The 19,521-nt window shown below is 43.3% G+C and overlaps 1 long non-coding RNA gene across 5 annotated transcripts in view; it reads left to right on the top strand.

Moving 5' to 3' along the window:
• Nucleotides 1-19,521, top strand: part of LOC139176414 (uncharacterized) — a 544,804-nt gene that overhangs the window by 205,051 nt on the left and 320,232 nt on the right. For all 5 annotated transcript variants that reach the window (XR_011560878.1, XR_011560877.1, XR_011560876.1 and 2 more), the window contains one exon: nt 12,055-12,173. This is a non-coding gene — a long non-coding RNA (uncharacterized lncRNA). The remainder of the gene's footprint in view (nt 1-12,054; nt 12,174-19,521) is intronic.

Genomic DNA, 19,521 nt, shown 5'->3' with positions numbered 1-19,521 from the left:
CTGAGCACTGTCTATGTACCAGGCATTTCTCTAGAAGCTGCAGATACAGGGATTGGAAGATGGACAGATAAGGCAGCACTGATGATTTTACCATCAATACTATCATCATTCAAACTATTAATTTTAACTGATAATTTTCTTCTGTTAATGTTATAATCTATACTGTGAGGGGAAACAACATTACTTTTGGGGGTTTCTATCATGTCGTTGCTTTTCAGAAAATAATTGAACTAGAACTACATAATTTTTTTCATTATCAAATTCTCCATTTAAATATGAGCTGAACTACTGTAGAGAAAAATCATTCTCCTTCCAAAACACAGCACTCGTAACTGAGATTATTTTAGAAGATCAAATTTTGGGCAAACATTCTGAAGTATTCCAGAAGCTTAGAAGTATGCAATAAGTTTGGAAAGTCTTCAGGCACTGGAAAGTCAACAAAATAGGATATTTCTTTGCTGGTGTTGGTGATGACAGATTATTAGATACTTGCCCAGCTATTTTCAACAATCCCCTAAAGCGTCAAATAGAAGAATGATAATCATGTACTTAAAAAAAAACTTGAAAATTCTTATTTTCCCCCATCAGTTTCTTATTAGATTATGTTTTCAGAGCTTTTATAAAAGCATCTTTTGGAACTTCAATGTTGCCAGCTTTTTGCAGTGTTTTCTTTCCTTTTGCTTGCTTCTTCCAAAGTTTCATTTCTGGGGTAATATTACCACCATAGTATCTTGCCAACACATAACAGCAACAAATTTCTGATGTAGTGAAAAATGTTACAAACAACATTAAAATTAAATTGATAGAGTAGGAGAAAATAGTACTACCTATGTCAATTAACAGGTCAATAGCCGTACAGCCTGGTGGGCTGCCGTCTATGGGGTTGCACAGAGTCAGACACGACTGAAGTGACTTAGCAGCAGCAGCAGCAGCAGCAACCATACTATGTAAAGAGCACCTATAAATCAATATGAATAGGGAAAATGTGTAATAAAGTACAACATGATAAATATCATTAACACTGCTATATGACATATATGAAAGTCAAGAGAGCAAAATCTTGAGTTCTCATCACAAGGAAAAAAATATATTTTTTTCTATTTCTCTTTTTAAAATCTATATGACATGATAGCTGTTCCTTAAACTTACTGTGGTCATCATTTCATGATGTTAGTCAAATCATTATGCATTACACCTTAAACTTACACAGTGCTTTATGTCAATTATGTCACAACAAAACTGGAAGTGATATAAACCAATAAGGAAGAGATCCATCCAATAGAAAAATGGGCAAATAATAAGAACAGAAAAAGAGACTCTTGCCTTTGATTCAGAATCTAGCAAGGGGGAAATACTGATTCTCAAGTGATAAATGCTATAAATAGAAATGGGTGCAGAGGAGTCACATCAACTGTGTGTTAGTCTCTGAAGTTCGATGGTAGCAAAAGCCAGCTGAGTAAAAATTACCCTTACTAGATCCCTTAAATCCCATGTGTATAGTATACATGATTTTGTGTACACAAGCTTTTACTTCTTGGTGTTAAGGAAGTACTGCGACAGACTGCACGCCTACCTGCAGAGGTCTGGAGATTCAGCTGTTTCTTTCCTTAGAGATAATGGAGAGATCTAGGGCCCATCTGGGGCCTGTTGGGTTGAAGGTGCCCCAGGACCTCTGATTGGAACTGTCTAGCACAGAGCTATGAACACTGACCCAGGCTTAGCTCAAAAGTGGGAAGAGAAAGGCTGGACATGCAGTAAGAATCAGTGGCTCCTATGTGTAGAAGGGCCTAGACAGGCAGTGAGGAGACATGACATCTTTTGCTAAGTCCTATGGCTAGCTCTTCCTGTGAACTCATTCAGTTCAGTTCAGTTCAGTCGCTAAGTCGTGTCTGACTCTCTGCGACCCCATGAATCACAGCACGCCAGGCCTCCCTGTCCATCACCAACTCCCGGAGTTCACTCAAACTCATGTCTATCGAGTCGGTGATGCCATCCAGTCATCTCATCCTCTGTCGTCCCCTTCTCCTCCTGCCCCCAATCCCTCCCAGCATCAGGATCTTTTCCAATGAGTCAACTCTTCACATGAGGTGGCTAAAGTATTGGGAGTTTCAGCTTCAGCATCAGTCCTTCCAATGAACACCCAGGACTGATCTCCTTTAGGAAGGACTGGTTGGACCTCCTTGCAGTCCAAGGGACTCTCAAGAGTCTTCTCCAACACCACAGTTCAAAAGCATCAATTCTTTGGCGCTCAGCTTTTTTCACAGTCCAACTCTCACATCCATACATGACCACAGGAAAAACCATAGCCTTGACTAGATGGACCTTTGTTGGCAAAGTAATATCTCTGCTTTTCAATATGCTTTCTAGGTTGGTCATAACTTTCCTTCCAAGGAGTAAGCATCTTTTAATTTCATGGCTGCAAATCACCATCTGCAGTGATTTTGGAGCCCCCAAAAATAAGGTCTGACACTGTTTCTACTGTTTCCTCATCTATTTCCCATGAAGTGATGGGACCAGATGTCATGATCTTAGTTTTCTGAATGTTGAGCTTTAAGCCAACTTTTTCACTCTTCTCTTTCACGTTCATCAAGAGGCTTTTTAGTTCCTCTTCACTTTCTGCCATAAGAGTGATGTCATCTGCATATCTGAGGTAATTTATATTTCTCCCAGCAATCTTGATTCCAGCTTGTGCTCCTCCAGCCCAGCGTTTCTCATGATGTACTCTGCATATAAGTTAAATAAGCAGAGTGACAATATACAGCCTTGACGTACTCCTTTTCCTATTTGGAACCAGTCTGTTGTTCCATGTCCAGTTCTAACTGTTGCTTCCTGACCTGCATATAGGTTTCTCAAGAGGCAGGTCAGGTGGTCTGGTATTCCCATCTTTTGAAGAATTTTCCACAGTTTATTGTGATACACACAGACAAAGGCTTTGGCATAGTCAATAAAGCAGAAATAGATGTTTTTCTGGAACTCTCTTCCTTTTTCAATGATCCAGCGGATGTTGGCAATTTGATCTCTGGTTCCTCTGCCTTTTCTAAAACCAGCTTGAACATCTGGAAGTTCACGGTTCACATATTGCTGAAGCCTAGCTTGGAGAATTTTGAGCATTACTTTAGTAGCGTGTGAGATAAGTGCGATTGTGTGGTAGTTTGAGCTAAGGTGTTAATGACCTCATCAACATTGTTCTGTCTCTGAGAACAGAACTGCTGAGACTCCTGGGCATCTGACTCAAAGCAGGGAGGCTCTGAAAGGGCTGAGAGATGACCTTGGAAGATGCCACTTGACTACTTTTCTCTGAAGTGATAATACGCCTACCCAGGGATTGGAGACCTTGGACAGCTGGAGTGAAGAGTGAGGGTAAGGAGGAAGGAAACACACCATGGCTCCCACCTGCTGCTTGTGTAGTGTGGCCTTCTTCAGGGACCTGGGGAATGGAAGTGGAGCGCTCTCAAACTTTATTGTTCATAAAAATCATCTCGGGAGTTTATTAAACTTCATAATGATGGACTCTATTCTCAAAGACTTTGAATATGCATTAGTTTAGCCTAAGGTCCTGGAATCTTAATTTTAATCAACACTCCAAGTGCACCCCACTCCAGTACTCTTGCCTGGAAAATCCCATGGATGGAGGAGCCTGGTAGGCTGCAGTCCATGGGGTCCCTGAGAGTCAGACACGACTGAGCGAGTTCACTTTCACTTTTCACTTTCATGCATTGGAGAAGGAAATGGCAACCCACTCCAGTGTTCTTGCCTGGAGAATCCCAGGGACGGGAGAGCCTGGTGGGCTGCCGTCTATGGGGTTGCACAGAGTCGGACATGACTGAAGCGACTCAGCAAGTGATACTAATGCAGGATTCAAAGTGGCTTGAAGGTACCTACAATATGGACACATGTTTAAAAATATAGGAAAGATAAAGATTAGACAATCCTTTGAGAAATATTGGCCTTAAATACAATTCAAAGGTTGGAAGCCACCTGTGTGGGTGTTTAGTAATGGGTGCGGCTTTGTTGACAGTAGATCTGGTGTTTGCCTTCAGCTTGCATTGAGAAACCTTAACAGAAATTGCATGAGAGTCAGTATCATGTTTGCTGAAGGTCTGTTGGGGAGCACCCAGCCTGCCACATCACAGAGCTTGCACTTTGGGGATCCAGGGAACAGATTTCGTGGGAGATTGTGCTGGGAGACCTGTGCTTCTCTTCACTACTGGCTTGCTCTTGCCTGATGGTATATGGGAATCTCCTCCTTACTGATCAGTTGGTTTCCTGGACTGTTCTCTCTGGGAATTATGGCTGAACTGGTGGCTCATCTCAGCAACTATGGTTTGCACTGTGGAGCAAACCATAGTGATTGTGGGGTAACAATCACTACCCCCAATCCAGGCTTCGTGTTATTCTCTTACCTTTTGTTTTCCCTTCATGCTTTGGTACTATTTTTTTAAAATATTTTTTTAGGTAAAATTCATATAACATAAAATTCACCATTTTAAACATTTTAAAGCATACAACTCAGTGGCTTTTAGTACACTCACAGTGTCATGCAACCATCACTGCTATCTCATTACAGAATATTTTCATCACCCTAAAAAGAAAACCCCTTATCCATTAAGCAGTCACTTCCCACTTCCTCCCCACAAGCCTAGGCAACCACTGATCTGGTTACTATCTCTGTGGATTTTCCTATTTTGGACATTTCCTATAAATGGAATCGTATGATATGTGGCCACTTATGCCTGACTTCCTTCACTTAGCACAATGCTTTCAAGGTTCATCCATGTATCCATATTTCATTCCTCTTTATGGCTGAATAATACTCCATTTAAATGGGGGCTTCCCAGGTGGCTCAGCTGTAAAAGAATCTGCCTGCCAGTGCAGGAGATGTTGGAGATGCAGATTCGATCCCTGGGTGGAGAAGATCCCCTGGAGAAGGAAATGGCTACCCACTCCAGTATTTTTGCCTGGGAAATCCCATGGGCAGAGGAGCCTGGTGGTCCACAGTCCATGGGGTTGCAGAGAGTCAGACATTTTGATAGAAACAGCAAATTTTGTAAATCCCATGGACGGAGGAGCCTGGTAAGCTGCAGTCCATGGGGTCGCTGAGGGTCCGACACAACTGAGCGACTTCACTTTCACTTTTCACTTTCATGCATTGGAGAAGGAAATGGCAACCCACTCCAGCGTCCTTGCCTGGAGAATCCTAGGGACGGGGGAGCCTGGTGGACTGCGGTCTATGGGGTCGCACAGAGTCGGACAGGACTGAAGCGACTTAGCAGCAGTAGCAGTTCTTTTTGTAATAAAACAGAACACAGGCAGTTGAAATTCATTTATGAATAGCTGCATATGTGATTCTGTACAATGATCAATAAAAATAAAATATTGTCTTCATTTCTGAGCTCATATAATAATGTGTGGTTTCTAACTATTCAGCCAAGTATTAATCTATCATTTGGACCCAGTTTTGAGTCTCTCCTGGGTCCTTTAAATCTCACTCAGAGCTCGAGGCAGTTTGGGGATGGGATCCCATTGCCCTGGTGATAGCACCTCACCTGAGCCACTGTTATTCACCAGCACGGACACTTCTTCCTTCTCAGAGGCAGGAGCAAGAAAAGGGAACTGGATTGGACTGCTCTTCCCAAGTCCATTTTGTTCTTTACAGTGATGGATGGGTTTCAATTAACATGAGGTCATGGGCTATTAAGATGACTGCACAGTGTGTGGGGGAGAGTGAGTCACCTGTGTGCATGTGAAATGCTCATGGCTGTTTGGTAGAACCTGGGCTCCTGTGTGTGTTTTCTTCTGGGGGTGGGTTTAAGAATGGGCAGCAGAGGCGTCACTGGAAATGAATGAGCTCCGTGCAGGATAAAGATCACCTCTCTGCCTCCACCTTTACCCTTGTCCACACTCTCAGAACAAAACCATGTGAAAACAAGAGAGAAAAAAAGTTGTCAATTCCGGTTGTATTCTTGGAGACCTCACTTCAGCATAGCACCCTGAACCAGAGCTTGATGGTGGGAAATGGGGACAGGATCAGGCAGGGATAGGCAGTGGATGTCTCTTTAGGCCCATGCCCAGTTCAGCCATACTCTGCCTGGTCGGTAGTTGTGGTGGGCAGCTGAGGAGCCAAGGAGATTCTGCCTGGCTGTCCTTAGCTGCTGCTGACGGCTGGACATACCAAGAGAGAGTCAGGGTGTCAAGCTGCTTTCTGAAAAAGAGCACCTCAAACTTCAGCATCTGAAATCATTTTAAGATGTACAAGGATGGGCCAGTTCCTTGTGGCCTTTTTTAGGGGAGGAGGTGAACTAACTAATCTTTGAACTCCTACCAGAAAGGGTAGCTATGCAGCCCTATGATGAGGTCCCTCAGAGTCACTCTGGAGATGCAGAATTATAGGCTGACGGCACTGAGCAGCTGGCTCTGGTGAGTGAGATTCGTGTTCTGGTCATCTCTGGGACTGTCTGGCCTAGTCGCATGCACCCCCATGGCCCCATCCTTCAACTTTGTGAACAGTGTAGTGGTGGAAGAGGGGCCACGATCCTGGCTGGATTGGTTAGGTTGGGTCTCTGACCAAATGGGAGGTGTCAGAACTTGGATTTTTTAGAGGATTGAGCCAGAACATGGATGTTTCAGATCTGGGTTGCAGATCTCATGAGAAGTAAGGCAAGTTGAGTTAAAAACCTTTAGAGACAGCCATATTCAAGTTCCAGAGAGCTCCAGAGTAAATGCCAAGTGTAAAGGTCCAGAAGCAGGCCTGAGGGTTAAAGTTTAGGATCACAGAGCCAAGACTTAGAGGGTTAGCAGTCAGGTAGGGAACTGAATAAGAATGTATGTGAGTGTGAGTGTGTGTGCGCGCATGTAGGTGGGCACACGCACACATAGGGTGTTTGTGTGTGAGCACACATGTAGGCTGAATATGGTGCATATACGTGCGTGTAGGGTTGTACGTACAGAGTGTGCTGGATGTGTTCATGTGTTGAGGTAGTGTGTAGATACGAATGTGAGTGGTGAGGCCCTAAGCACTCGTATAGATTTTGTGTGAGTTCAGAGGCCAGCAGGTGTGTGACGGTGATTGGGTTGTGGTTGGTGTGCTTGTTAACTTGTACTTCACATACAGCCAAGGTCAGCTGGGCTCAGTACCTTGCCTTCTGAGGGTGGCTGTTCTTCAAAGGCTGCTGGGAGTAGAGAATCTGGGGTTGCATTTAGAACTTTATAGGACTGCATTTCCTAAAATTAATGGAGTAGTGAAATCTACTGAGGAAGGCAAGGAGAATTATTGGAACCTTAATAATAATTGTGTGCTGACAGTTCCTGGGGAAACATTTCTGCCTCTAACCTCTGACCAGTTTTTAGTTTCTGAGTTCATATGCTTTCAATAGGCTATAAATTTAAAGGCCACTCATAGGTCTAAATTGCATCTTCAACTCTTGGTGCCTCTGATGAAAGCACTGGGTGGAGCCCCCTTAGGGTGGCAAGGGGACTGTGGAGGTGCAGATGAACTTGGGTGCGAATTAGGGGTGCTGAGTTCTGGATTAGACTCTGCTGGTGACCACGGACAGTAGATGCTTCTGGTCCTAGTATCTCATCACTAAAACCAGGGTGTTGTCGGGAATGGATTCTCCAAACCCCCTGTAAGTGTGGCAGTGTCAGGATTGCCGGCCGATGACTGGCAGTGGTTTCAGACTGGAGGGGGGATTGCCCTCCCTCTAAAGGAGCACTCAAGCTTTCCTACCGGTTTGACAAGTGAAGCAATACGGGTTTCTGGAAAAAAAAAAAAAAAAAGATCAGTTGCTCCTAATGGACATGGCCCTTTACTTTCCTTGACCAATCAATACATGATCACAAAATCAATAATTTTCCACAGAAGTGTGTGTTTTTTGGTGTTTCAGACTGAGTCAAAAGACATAATAAAATCCACTGGCACTTTCCACAGGCTGAATAGCTGCTGACCTACATAATAGTGGGTTGTGTACTCTGGGTTAGTAGTTATTCAACCTCACGCACCCTGCCAGGCAGGCACTATCGTCTCGCTTTTACAGATGAGAAGCAGAGGCTCTAAGAGTCTAAATCATGGAAATGGGTGTGTTTCACCCCTCTGCTGGTTTCTCTTTTAGATTCTCAAGGTCTTGGTTACAGAGCATCCTTTAAAAAAATTATGCATTTATGCACTTATTTGGCTGTGTGGGGGTCTTAGCTGTGGCATGTGGGATCTAATAGTCTGACTAGGGGTGGAACCTGGGACCCCTGAACTGGGGACACAAGTCTTAACCACTGGACCACCAGGGAAGTCCCCAGAGCACCCCTTTCTTATTTAAAAATAGGCTTATGGGAAATGCACAGAGTTTGAAGCAAATTCCCAACAGATTCCACGAACTGACAAAATCCAGTCCCTCTGCTAGCAGGAAAAACCCGTAGGCAAGAAGCAGTCCCACCAGCCAAACCAGGAGCTTGCTTCCTACATCCATAGCCTCCTGGTGGTGGAGGGGCAGAACCTTGGGTGGGGGCTCCCTGGAGTGCGCCCAGTGGACCCTTTGGTTTCTGGTCACAGTAGCGTAGCGCTGATCTAGTGATGGGTGGGAGGACTGCAAGCCTCCAGCAAAGACCTTTTTACACATTTATTAATGAATTATTAAGCATGATGTTTAGAGATATCTTCCCATTAAAGAATAATCCTCAAGTCCATGAAAAAGAGTCAGCGCCCCTCCCAAGTCCCTTTCAAAATCTTCCTCCCCACCAGCATAGCTGTGGGGCTCTGTGCTCCAGACTGAAGGAGGTGTCCTGCTTAGACCGCCTCTCTTTGTTTTTCCCTCCGCACAAGTTAATTTTCCCAGGGTCATGTGGCGACACTTCACTATGGACACAGCATTTTCCTGCAAGATATTTTCTGAAACCACCAACAGCCTTTTGGTTTTCAGGGTCCTTATATAAAGAAATTTGCATTAAAAGCTCATTGGGCCCCCTCATTTCCATACGTGTTTGAAAGGGCAGGAGCTTGGGGAATGCAATGAGAAAAATGTGAATGTGCTGGCTGGTGGTGCCTGGTCTGCAGAGATGTCCACGACTTGTAAAAAGTAGAAATTTAACTTCCAGTTACCTTAAATATGTTCTTGTGCAGTTATGGAGTTTAGGAAAAGAATAAATGCTGTTTCTTTTTTCTTACCTGTGCTGCTATGATGGTTATTCGCTTTTGATTGTTTAGAAGAGAACAAAGGTTTTTTTTTTGGAATGGTTTTTCCTGGGGTGGCCCTAACAGGACATTAATTAAGAACCAGTAGAGAATGGAGTGGAATGTGTTCTAAGGAGCCAAAAATGCTTTGCAGTGAGCACCAGACGGAATTTGGTGCAGCGCCCTACAGGCAAGATTTCTTTGGGTTTATGATTCTGAAAAAGATGGGCCCATGGGTCAAATACAATTTTTTTTAGGGGTTGAGATTTTTCAGGCAATATCCACACAAAAAGCCTACATATATTGTATCACCAACACTTATCTAGGAATTATTTTTTTATTTTTTAAATTGTGGTGAAATATACATAACATCAAATTTAGCATCTTAATCACTTTAAGTATCCAATTCAGTGGCATTGAGTACATTCATACTGTTGTGCCACCATCCCTACCATTCACTTCCAGAACTCTTTCCAGCTTTCAAAGTTGAAACTTTGAAATACAATTATTTTTAACCAATTATGTTTTATATTTGGAAATTAGGTTGGATCTATTACATTTGCTGAGACCTATTGACACACAAATATGAATATGTTTTGTGTTTCATATAGTAGATTGTAGAGTAATTAATGAGCCAGAAGTATACTCATTCCAAGTTTTAAAATGAAAAAAAGAGAAAAGAAGCAAGGAATTATGCAACCATGTTTTTAAAAGGACTATGAAAAATAAGATGAAAATGTAAATTTGAGTGGCATGAAGATTTATTTAGACTTGTTGAACCTGACTTAAACTGGGGTCTATATTTAGAATTCTGAATATCTCTAATTGAAAATTGGTGTTTCCTTTAATTACTAATATAGGTGGCAAACCACAGCATTAGCCAACCTGTGACTGTCACCAGTAGAAATCACAGCCATTTTCTTAGCACATTGAAATTACTTCAGTTATATCAAAATATGGTTTGTTTCACTACTTCAGAATGATGGCAGTTACTAGATCAGTCCCTAGATTTTCAGTATTTTAATATATAGTAATATCTTATCATCACTATGTGTTATTGTAAAAAATATTTTGATAACACTATTTCAATGCAGTTGATTTTCTTTTTATCCTGTGTATTTTACATCAAGCACTGAAAAACATTATTCTGAGAAGAGGTTCAGAGATTCCTTCAGCTTCATCCCTTCTTTGTCATCAGCGAGACTGGAGGGACAGCGGGGGTGAAGGCACACAAGGGCAGGTGGCATTTCCCTACCTCCATTCCCGGTACACTCTGTTGCTCACGCCCAGTGGTTTGGGGCAGCTGACCCTCTGAGGCTGTGTGTTCTGGTGTCTAAAATAGCAATGACAGTAGTAAAAACTTTGTTGTTTTTAGGAGGTCCGACTGCATCTGCACGTGTAAAGTACTGAAAATGACTTCTTTTTTAATTTTATTTTATTTTTAAACTTTACAATATTGTATTAGTTTTGCCAAATATCGAAATGAATCCGCCACAGGTATACCCGCGTTCCTCATCCTGAACCCTCCTCCCTCCTCCCTCCCCTACCCTCCCTCTGGGTCGTCCAGAAAATGACTTCTGACTTTCCTTTCTTGCTAAGCTGCTGCTGCTGCTGCTGCTAAGTCGCTTCAGTCGTGTCTGACTCTGTGCGAACCCATAGATGGCAGCCCACCAGGCTCCCCCATCCCTGGGATTCTCCAGACAAGAACACTGGAGTGGGTTGCCATTTCCTTCTCCAACGTATGAAAGTGAAAAGTGAAAGTGAATTTGTTCAGTCGTATCCAACTCTTAGTGACCTGATGGACTGCAGCCTACCAGGCTCCTCCATCCATGGGATTTTCCAGGCGAGAGTACTGGAATGGGGTGCCATTGTCTTCTGATCTGCAAATTTCTAAGACATGAACTGGAAACCATTGTAATTGTGTATTTAGAAGGAACAGAACCTGTTTTCATTCCTTTAACCCATGTGTAAACACCATCCATCAGCTCTTCTATTGAAATCCTCCTTTTCTTTCCTTTTTTTTTTTTTTGCTGATAACTTGAACCATCTATGCCAGTGGTTCTCAGAATGTGGTTTCTGGGCCAAGAACACAGGCATTACCTGGGAGCGAGTGACAAATGCACTTTTTCTGGCTCCACTGCAGATGTGCTAAGACTCATACGTGATGATGGTGGGGCCCTGCAATCTATATTTACCAAATTTCCCAGGTGACTCTGCTGCTACTGCTGCTGCTGCTAAGTCGCTTCAGTCGTGTCTGACTCTGTGCGACCCCATAGACGGCGGCCCACCAGGCTCCCCTGTCCCTGGGATTCTCCAGGCAAGAACACTTGAGTGGGTTGCCATTTCCTTCTCCAGTGCATGAAAGTGAAAAGTGAAAGCGAAAAGTGAAAGTGAAGTCGCTCAGTCGTGTGTGACTCCTAGCGACTCGATGGACTGCAGCCTACCAGGCTTCTCCGTCCATGGGTTTTTCCAGGCAAGAGTACTGGAGTGGGGTGCCATTGCCTTCTCTGCCCAGGTAACTCTACTACTCCTTAAAATGTGGATTAAACCATCCCTCCTCCCACCGTTATCTCTGGAAATGAATCAGATTGGAGGCAGCTGATCTCCACGGCTTGATTAGCTACTTGCTCTTGATTGTACCTGAGATAATCTGTTTCTGACCCATCTTGGCTTTTGGACTTTCCAGCTTTTTTTGAAATCTGTCTTTGCGACTGAATAAATCTTACTCTTGGACTGGTTTTCTTTACCATGGCTCCAGGTAAATGTGACCCTCACTAGCAGGATTCCAACAGTGGAGGGGGCAGCTGGGAGGCTGGGTATGGGGAGGTGGGTTGGCTGATGTGCTTGGAGAGGGTGACTCATTCTCAGCTTGCTTGGCTTCACCTTTGCCCTAGGTGTTCGTCTGAGGCCTCCCCCCTGCCCCAGTCTACCTGTGTGAGGCCAGCTCTGAAGCTTGAAATTGGCCACAGAGGGAGTATTTACACCATGGAAATTGCAAATGCTACAGTTCCAGGTATTTTTTTTTGTTTGTTTCTTTGTTTCTTAGAGAGTCTGTTCATGAGCATACTTCTTGAATGCATGGTTTAAAACAACATTGTACTTACCAGTTCGTGTGTACTTAGGAATGTTATTCAACCTCTTAGCTATCAGTGTACAAAACTGAGGAATCATGTGTAGATAAGAGAATGGAAATTAACCATGATTCTACCTCTTAAACATAACCATGATTAATGTTTTGATGCGTTTCTTTTATGCTGTGCATTTTGCTTAAATATTTGAGATTATACAGTGGGGCATCCTTTTTCTTGCCCACCATCAATCATATCATAAGCATTTCCCTGTATGTTATTAAAATTATTGAAAACATCTTTTTTAATGACTACGTAACATACCGCCCTTGGGATTAAATACTTTACTTGCTCTGCTTTATAAATAATGGTGCAAGGTCCTTTTTCCTGCATTTTCATTGTTTTCTTAGATCATGTTCCCAGAAGAGAAATTACCAGATCAGCTTTTGAGGCTTAAGTACATAGTTCTAAATTGTTTTCTAAAATGTTTGTATTAGTTTATATTCCCTCCAATGAAGAGGGTGCAACTTCTTTTAATTACTGTATTAACCAAACTAAGAGCTCTGTTTTAACTTAGAGACCAGCATTTTGGCATGTTGCATTTGGATGTCTGTCTGTTGCCTGATAGTTTTAGAAGGAGATGACCAAATTTGGAATTTTCTTTAAAGGCATGCTATATATGCTTTAGTATATTCTCATTTCTCCCTTTTACTCCCCTTAAACAGAATAGACTTTAAGTGCCTTTCCGTGCCATTTAATAGCCTCCTAAGCATCTCTTAAAATGCCTGCCCACTATTCTGTACATGGATGTACTTTTTAAAATTTAAGCCATCCGTTATGGTTGGACCCTTCTGCATCATGTGTTTTCCATTATTGTCAATAATGCTTTTTATCCACTGACTTCTGGGTTTTATAGCTAGCAGCCTTGTTTGGGAACAATTCAGGGAGAAGCTGACTCAATTGTAGACGTTCCCAGCTGACCGACTCCAAGATGGATTCTTGTGCCTGGCCTTTGCACTTCTTTCCCCCTGACTATTCCCCTCTCTTCGTTTCGCAGACCTATAACCGAGGGAAGCACTGGGCACTCCATCTTCCCCAGCTCACTCGGTTTTGCTCTTCATCTCGGGAGCTTCACAGGGCCAAAGGCTGAGATAATCCTAACTGCACCACGCTGCCTCCTCTCCTTGCTTATTTAACATAATTAGGGGCACAGTTAGAGAGTAAGATAGTACTATGAGGATTAGACAAGAAGTGACAGTCACCTGCCTGCCTCCTGACACCCTCCAATGACCTATCATTCGTCAGAGGTAACCAGTTACACTTCTCTACTTCTTGAGATGCTTACTTGTATATTTTGATAACATGCTTATATAGCAATTTTCCCCCATTTTCCATTTTATCTATTGTTTGCCTACTATGAATTTAGAGATTATTCCAATAACTTGAAAGTGAAAGTCACTCAGTTGTGTCTGACTCTTTGCGACCCCATGGGCTGTACAGCCCATGGAATTCTCCAGGCCAGAACACTGCAGTGGGTAGCCTTTCCCTTCGCTAGGAGATCTTCCCAACCCAGGGCTCAAACCCAGGTCTCCGCATTGCAGGCAGATTCTTTCCCTGAGCTGAGCTATCAGGGAAGCCCATGACTATATCCTAGAGTCTCCAGTTCCTTTCCATACTATTGATGCAGTTGTACACCAGTTTTAGTTAGATCAACATTAGGGTTTTGTGTGTGTGTGATTAACAGGTCTTTTGTTGGTAGTAAACTAGAGCAAACAGTCAGAATTGTGTATGTGCGGTATTCAGTACACATAATAGAATTAAAGAAATTCAAAACTTGTATAAAACAAAACACTGGAGAAAAAATATCATGCAGCTCAAGAGATACTCAAGTGGGAAAGTCCTCTGCATCCTTCACAGCTTTGCTCTGTACCCAATAGAACTTATCACACTTACCAAAATAATACAGCTGTTTTAGTACTGGATGTATTTAAGAGGAGTGTCAACACTGGTTTTTACATCACTATCACTAATATAGACATTGTTCACAGCGGAGTCAAACAGTGTACCAGAGCTGTTATTTCTTTTCTGTGAAACATTTTATTTTCCTTATAGTTAATAATAATTGACTTTTTGCTTTTTATTTGCATCTGTTACTAATATATATCTATAGTCTTTGCCAGAGTTTAAAAGTCCCTCTCAAGGTGGTCAAAACTGTTAGATAATGTATCAGTATTCCTAACCCTCTATTTACTTTCTCCTCAGCTATCCTGGGATTTCTCTTCATCATTACCTTTGTAATTTACTTAGCTTTTTCTCCTAAGTAGCTTTGCTATTTCCAGGATCCCTTGTCTTTTTCTCTCTTGGTTTATTTCAGGGATATCTTGGTAAATGTTTCATGACCACCTGGGGCTAGGGGACAGTTGAAAAGGGGAGGAAGCCCTGGTTTGTAGTGTTGCTGATTTCTGTGGTATCAGTATTCCCTCCACGGCTGATTTTAGCTTACTAATATAATATCACTAAACTTGATATATTAGTCAGGGTTCTTCAGAGTAACAGAACCAATAAGATACCTATCTATCTGTCAATCAATCAATCAATCATTAAGAGACTTATTATGAGGGATTGGCTCACCAGGTTACATGGGCTGAGAATTCTTCCAACCTATAAGCTGGAGGGCCTAGAAAGCCAGTGGTTTAATTCCAGTCTGAGTATGAAGGCCTGAGAACCAGGGGAGCTGATGATATAAATCCCAGTCTGAGGGCAGAAGATCAGTGTTCAAGCTCAGCAGGTAGCCAGGAAGAGAAAAGGGCAAATTTCTCCTTCCTCTGCCGTTTTTTGTTCTCAGGCCCTCTATAGGTTGGATGATGTCCACCCACACTGGGGAGGACAAGACACTTTACTGAATTGAATTCTCCAACTGAAATTAATCTCCTCTGGAAACACCCTTCTAGATACTCTCAGTAATGATGTCTGGGCAGACATCAGTCGCACTGTTTTGCTTAGGAATGGGAGGAGATGCTCCTGTGGGCCAGTAACAGCCTGCTCACAGCATGCCACTGGGCAGTCACCTTACTTCTGATGCAGCATCTCTTCTAAGAGCTTCATGAGAAAGAGTACATGGAAAGTAGATGTTTCAAAAACTTAAAAAAAAATCACAATTTTACTCTGCTACTTCATTGACATAGTCTTAAAATCTAGGTGGGAAATGGTTTTTACTCAGAAACTGGGGGGTGTTTGTTTCCGGTGTTGCTGGAAAGAACTGCAGGGCTGTCCTGGGGCTAATCCTTTGTATGTATATTATTTTTCTTCTTTGAACACCTCTAGGATTTTCTCTTTATCCTTGTCAATAGAAAGTTTCATGATGGTGTGTCCCTAATCCCCAGTTGGTCTGTAGCCTTAGCAGATCCTTATCAATCAGTGAGCTCACACCTTTCAGTTTTGGGAAGCTTTATTTCTTTGATTTCCTCTCTTTTCTTTTCTTTAGTGCTAACAGTTTATTGCTACCAACCCATCTCCCTCTACCTTCATGCATGCATGCTCAGTCATGTAACCCCATGGACTGCAACCCGCCAGGCTTTTCTGCCCACGGACTTTTCCAGGCAAGAATACTGGAGTGGGTTGCCATTTCCTTCTCCATGATTTCCTCTCTTTTCCTAGAACTCTGGTTTGCTGGATATTAGATCTCTTGTTTTGATTCTCTAATTTTCCTTTTCTTATTGTGATTTTTCTTGTTGTTGGAAAATCTTCTAGATTTTCTTTCTCAGCTGTTGCCTAGGCCTTCTGTGTAACACTAGCTGTTCCTGTCAGGGTGGTGGCACCTTGGATTTGGGGCTGTGTCCTATGTCTATGTCTCTTCTGGAGTGCCTGCCTGGCACCACGCTTGACATGATGGAGGGGTAGAAAAAGCGCAGACTTTTCATCCAGGTAGATCTGATTTGGAATCATACAGCATGGACAAATCATTATTTTTTAAAATTAATTTTTATTGGAGTACGGTTGCTTATAATGTTGTGTTACTTTCTATTGTACAGCAAAGCGGATCAGCTATAGATATACGTGTTGTGCTCAGTCACCAAGTTTTGTCTGACTCTTTGTGATTCCCATGGACTGTAGCCCACCAGGCTCCTCTGTCCATGGGATTCTCCAGGCAAGAATACTGGAGTGGGTTGCCATGCCCTCCTCCAGGGGATCTTCCCGACCCAGGATTGAACCTGCATCTCACACATTGGCAGGTGGATTCTTTACCACTGAACTACCTGGGAAGCCCATTCATATACGTATATTCCCTCTTTTTCAGATTTCCTTCCCATTTAGGTCACCACAGTAGGTTTCCCTGAACTATAAGTATGTTCTCATTAGTTATCTATTTTATACATGGTATCAATAGTGTATATATGCCAGTCCCAATTTTCTAATTCGTCCCCCACTTTCCGCTCTTGTTATCCATATGTTTACTCTCTACATCTATGTCTCTGCTTCTGTTTTGCAAATAAGATCATCTGTACCATTTTTCTAGATTTCATATATATGAATTAATATTATGATATTTTTTTCTCTTTCTGACTTACTTCACTCTGTATGACGGTCTCTAGGCCCATCCACGTCTCTACAGATGACCCAATTTCATTCCTTTTAAGGTTGAATAATAGTCCTTTCCAAAGAAGACATAAGATGGCTACAAATACATGAAAAGACACTCAACATCATTAATTATTAGAGAAATGCAAATCAAAACTACAATGAGGTACCCCCTCACTCCCATCAGAATAGCCATCATTAAACAATCTACAAACAATAAATGTTTCGAGAGGGTGTGGAGAGAAGGAAACCCTCTTGCACAGTTGGTGGAAATGTCAATTGATACAGCCACTATGGAGAACAGTATGGAGATTCCTTAAAAAACTAAAAATAGAACTACCATATGACCCAGCAACCCCACTCATGGGCTTGTACCCACAGAAAACCATAATTCAAAAAGACACCCCACCCACCGCCCGTCCCCCCCTACCCCCCCACCCCCGACCACCCAGTGTTCATTGCAGCACTGTTTACAGTAGCCAGGACTTGGAAGCAACCTAAATGGCCATCAACAAAGGAATAGCTAAAGAAGATGTGGTACATATATGCTATGGAAAAATCGTTTAACTTCTCTATTCTGACTTTTTCTGTTCAGAGCAAAAAGCACGTCACCCCATGGGGAGGGAGGCCAGAAGCCTGAGGGGAGTGGTCTACCAGGTCTGGTGAAAGGTCTACTGGACCCTCCCATTCTCCCACTCTCCCCTCAGCCTGCATTCCAAATAATGCATTGTATCTTAAAAATGGAAAATCTCAGAAGAGATTCCATTTTATAGTACTCAGTGTCACAGTTAAATGATTCCATCTGAATACAAGGAAGGTTTTGATACTTAAATAGAAGTAGTGCTTTTCAATGATGAAATGAAATTGTCTTCTTCCAGCTACCTTCCACATCCAGTCTCCCTTGACCATAAGATTTGTTGAGCATTTACCAAGTGCCAGGCCTTGTTCTAAGTACTTAGCCTGTATTATTTATTTCTACATCAACCCAATGTGGTGGGTGGTATTGTCATTCCTATTTACAGTTGAGGAACCGGAGGCTCAGACAGGCCTACGGTTACACAGCCAGTAAATGTAGGGTTGGAACTGAAACCCTGAAATTAACTGTGGATTGTATGCTACGATGAAATCTTCTTGGAGAGTTCCATTCATGGATTTATCACTTGAAGTAAGCCAGGGGCCCAGAGAAAGTCTTTGTAATGGGGATTTTGAGTATCCCAGGACCCAGCTCTCTTGCTGGGAAAGGACGACAAATACGCTTAGCAGATGTCCCAGCCCAGGAGGGAGGAGGCTTCTTGGGGCCAACACCCTGTGCAGCTGTCCCTAAGGCCCGGCTGCCAGTCAAGCGACCTCAACCAGTAACACACAGTTTCACCTCAGCAGCCAGGCCCAGCTCCTGGCAGGCCTTGTTTAAACAGGCAGCTTGAAACAGCTGGGGCTGGCTCAGTGGAGCGTGTTGGAACCCGAGCAAGGATGCTCTGAGTGCAGGTGCCTGTCTCTGAATGTGCAATCATGCAAATCCAAGGACCAGATTGACACGCACTGAAGACCTGCTGTTCTGTTCCAATAACTCAACCGTCTATTGCCAGAGCAGCCCAGACACTGGCAGTCCTCGACTCCAAATCAAGTGAGCAGTCCTGGCGATGGAGGAAAGAAGTGTGGGGTGAATCACAATCAAGGCTCACTCCCTTTGGGCAGATAGCATCCAGGAAAGGCTCAGCCACCTTTCTGGGGAGTGACTGACATCGGAAATGGTTTGGAAGATAGGAGGTGTTGCCAGAGGAGGTGAGGGAATCCCTTTGCTTGTAGGATCTTGGTGATCACCTGTTCTTCCCTCCTCTTTCTACAGAGGAATCACGTGAAAGCCAGAGAGGGTAAGGGACTTGCCCACAGGCACACAGCTCACCGGAGGGCTGGGCCTGCTGCTTCTGAGTACTGGTTTCCTGTGAGCCATTCCACCCATCTCACCGTCTCCTTCAGCTCACTGCTTTGAGCCTCAGGTCATAAGGGAGCCTGCCACCCTCCAGTGGCTCTTCCCTGAAGCCTCTGTGGGGGACTGGTGATCACAGAGTTGGTGCAGTGTAAAGAACTGAAGAGGTTGTTTTCAGTATGGGAAAGGGGAAGCTGAGGGCAGGTTGTGGCACAAATGTCTGGCACTGTCTCGGCTACAGAGTGGCTGGCAGCCCACAAGACTTGTCACCCACACTCTCTAACACTGTGTTTTCATAGACTCTCAAGGAGCCTTCAGTTTTGATCTTAACTGTTAGGTTTGCTGGGTAAGTTAGGGCTCTCGGGTTGCTGGTAATAGAAAACAACTGTTGCTGATAAAAAGAGAGCCTGAGGCATCCTTTCTCCATCAGCAGAGAAGCATTCTCTTCTCTGGCCCATCTAGCCAACCATGACTGACCTTCAGCCCAGGAGCCGTGTTACACAGACCTATGACTACTCCCCACTTTCCCCCACTATATAGGGCTGCCCTACCCTGGCCTCTAAAGTCCATGGAAAGGCTCTAGAGAAGAGTCTCATTAACCTAAAAGTGCCAGGATCTTGTTTTTCCAATGCCACACAGGCCAGTATAAAGGCAACACTTGGGATGGTAGCTTTGAACCACTAAGTCAGGAACTTACCTGCAATGCCATCTTTAAGCTCACCTGCGAATTTAGTCTATACACTTAAGCCACCACATTGTCCCTCTAAGCCAGGAAAACCAGCAGAGAG

Source organism: Bos indicus, chromosome 2, assembly GCF_029378745.1.
Source record: "Bos indicus isolate NIAB-ARS_2022 breed Sahiwal x Tharparkar chromosome 2, NIAB-ARS_B.indTharparkar_mat_pri_1.0, whole genome shotgun sequence".
Taxonomy (NCBI): Eukaryota; Metazoa; Chordata; class Mammalia; order Artiodactyla; family Bovidae; genus Bos; species Bos indicus.
Note: the sequence above shows the minus strand (reverse complement) of the source record. Positions and strands in the feature narration are given on the sequence as shown.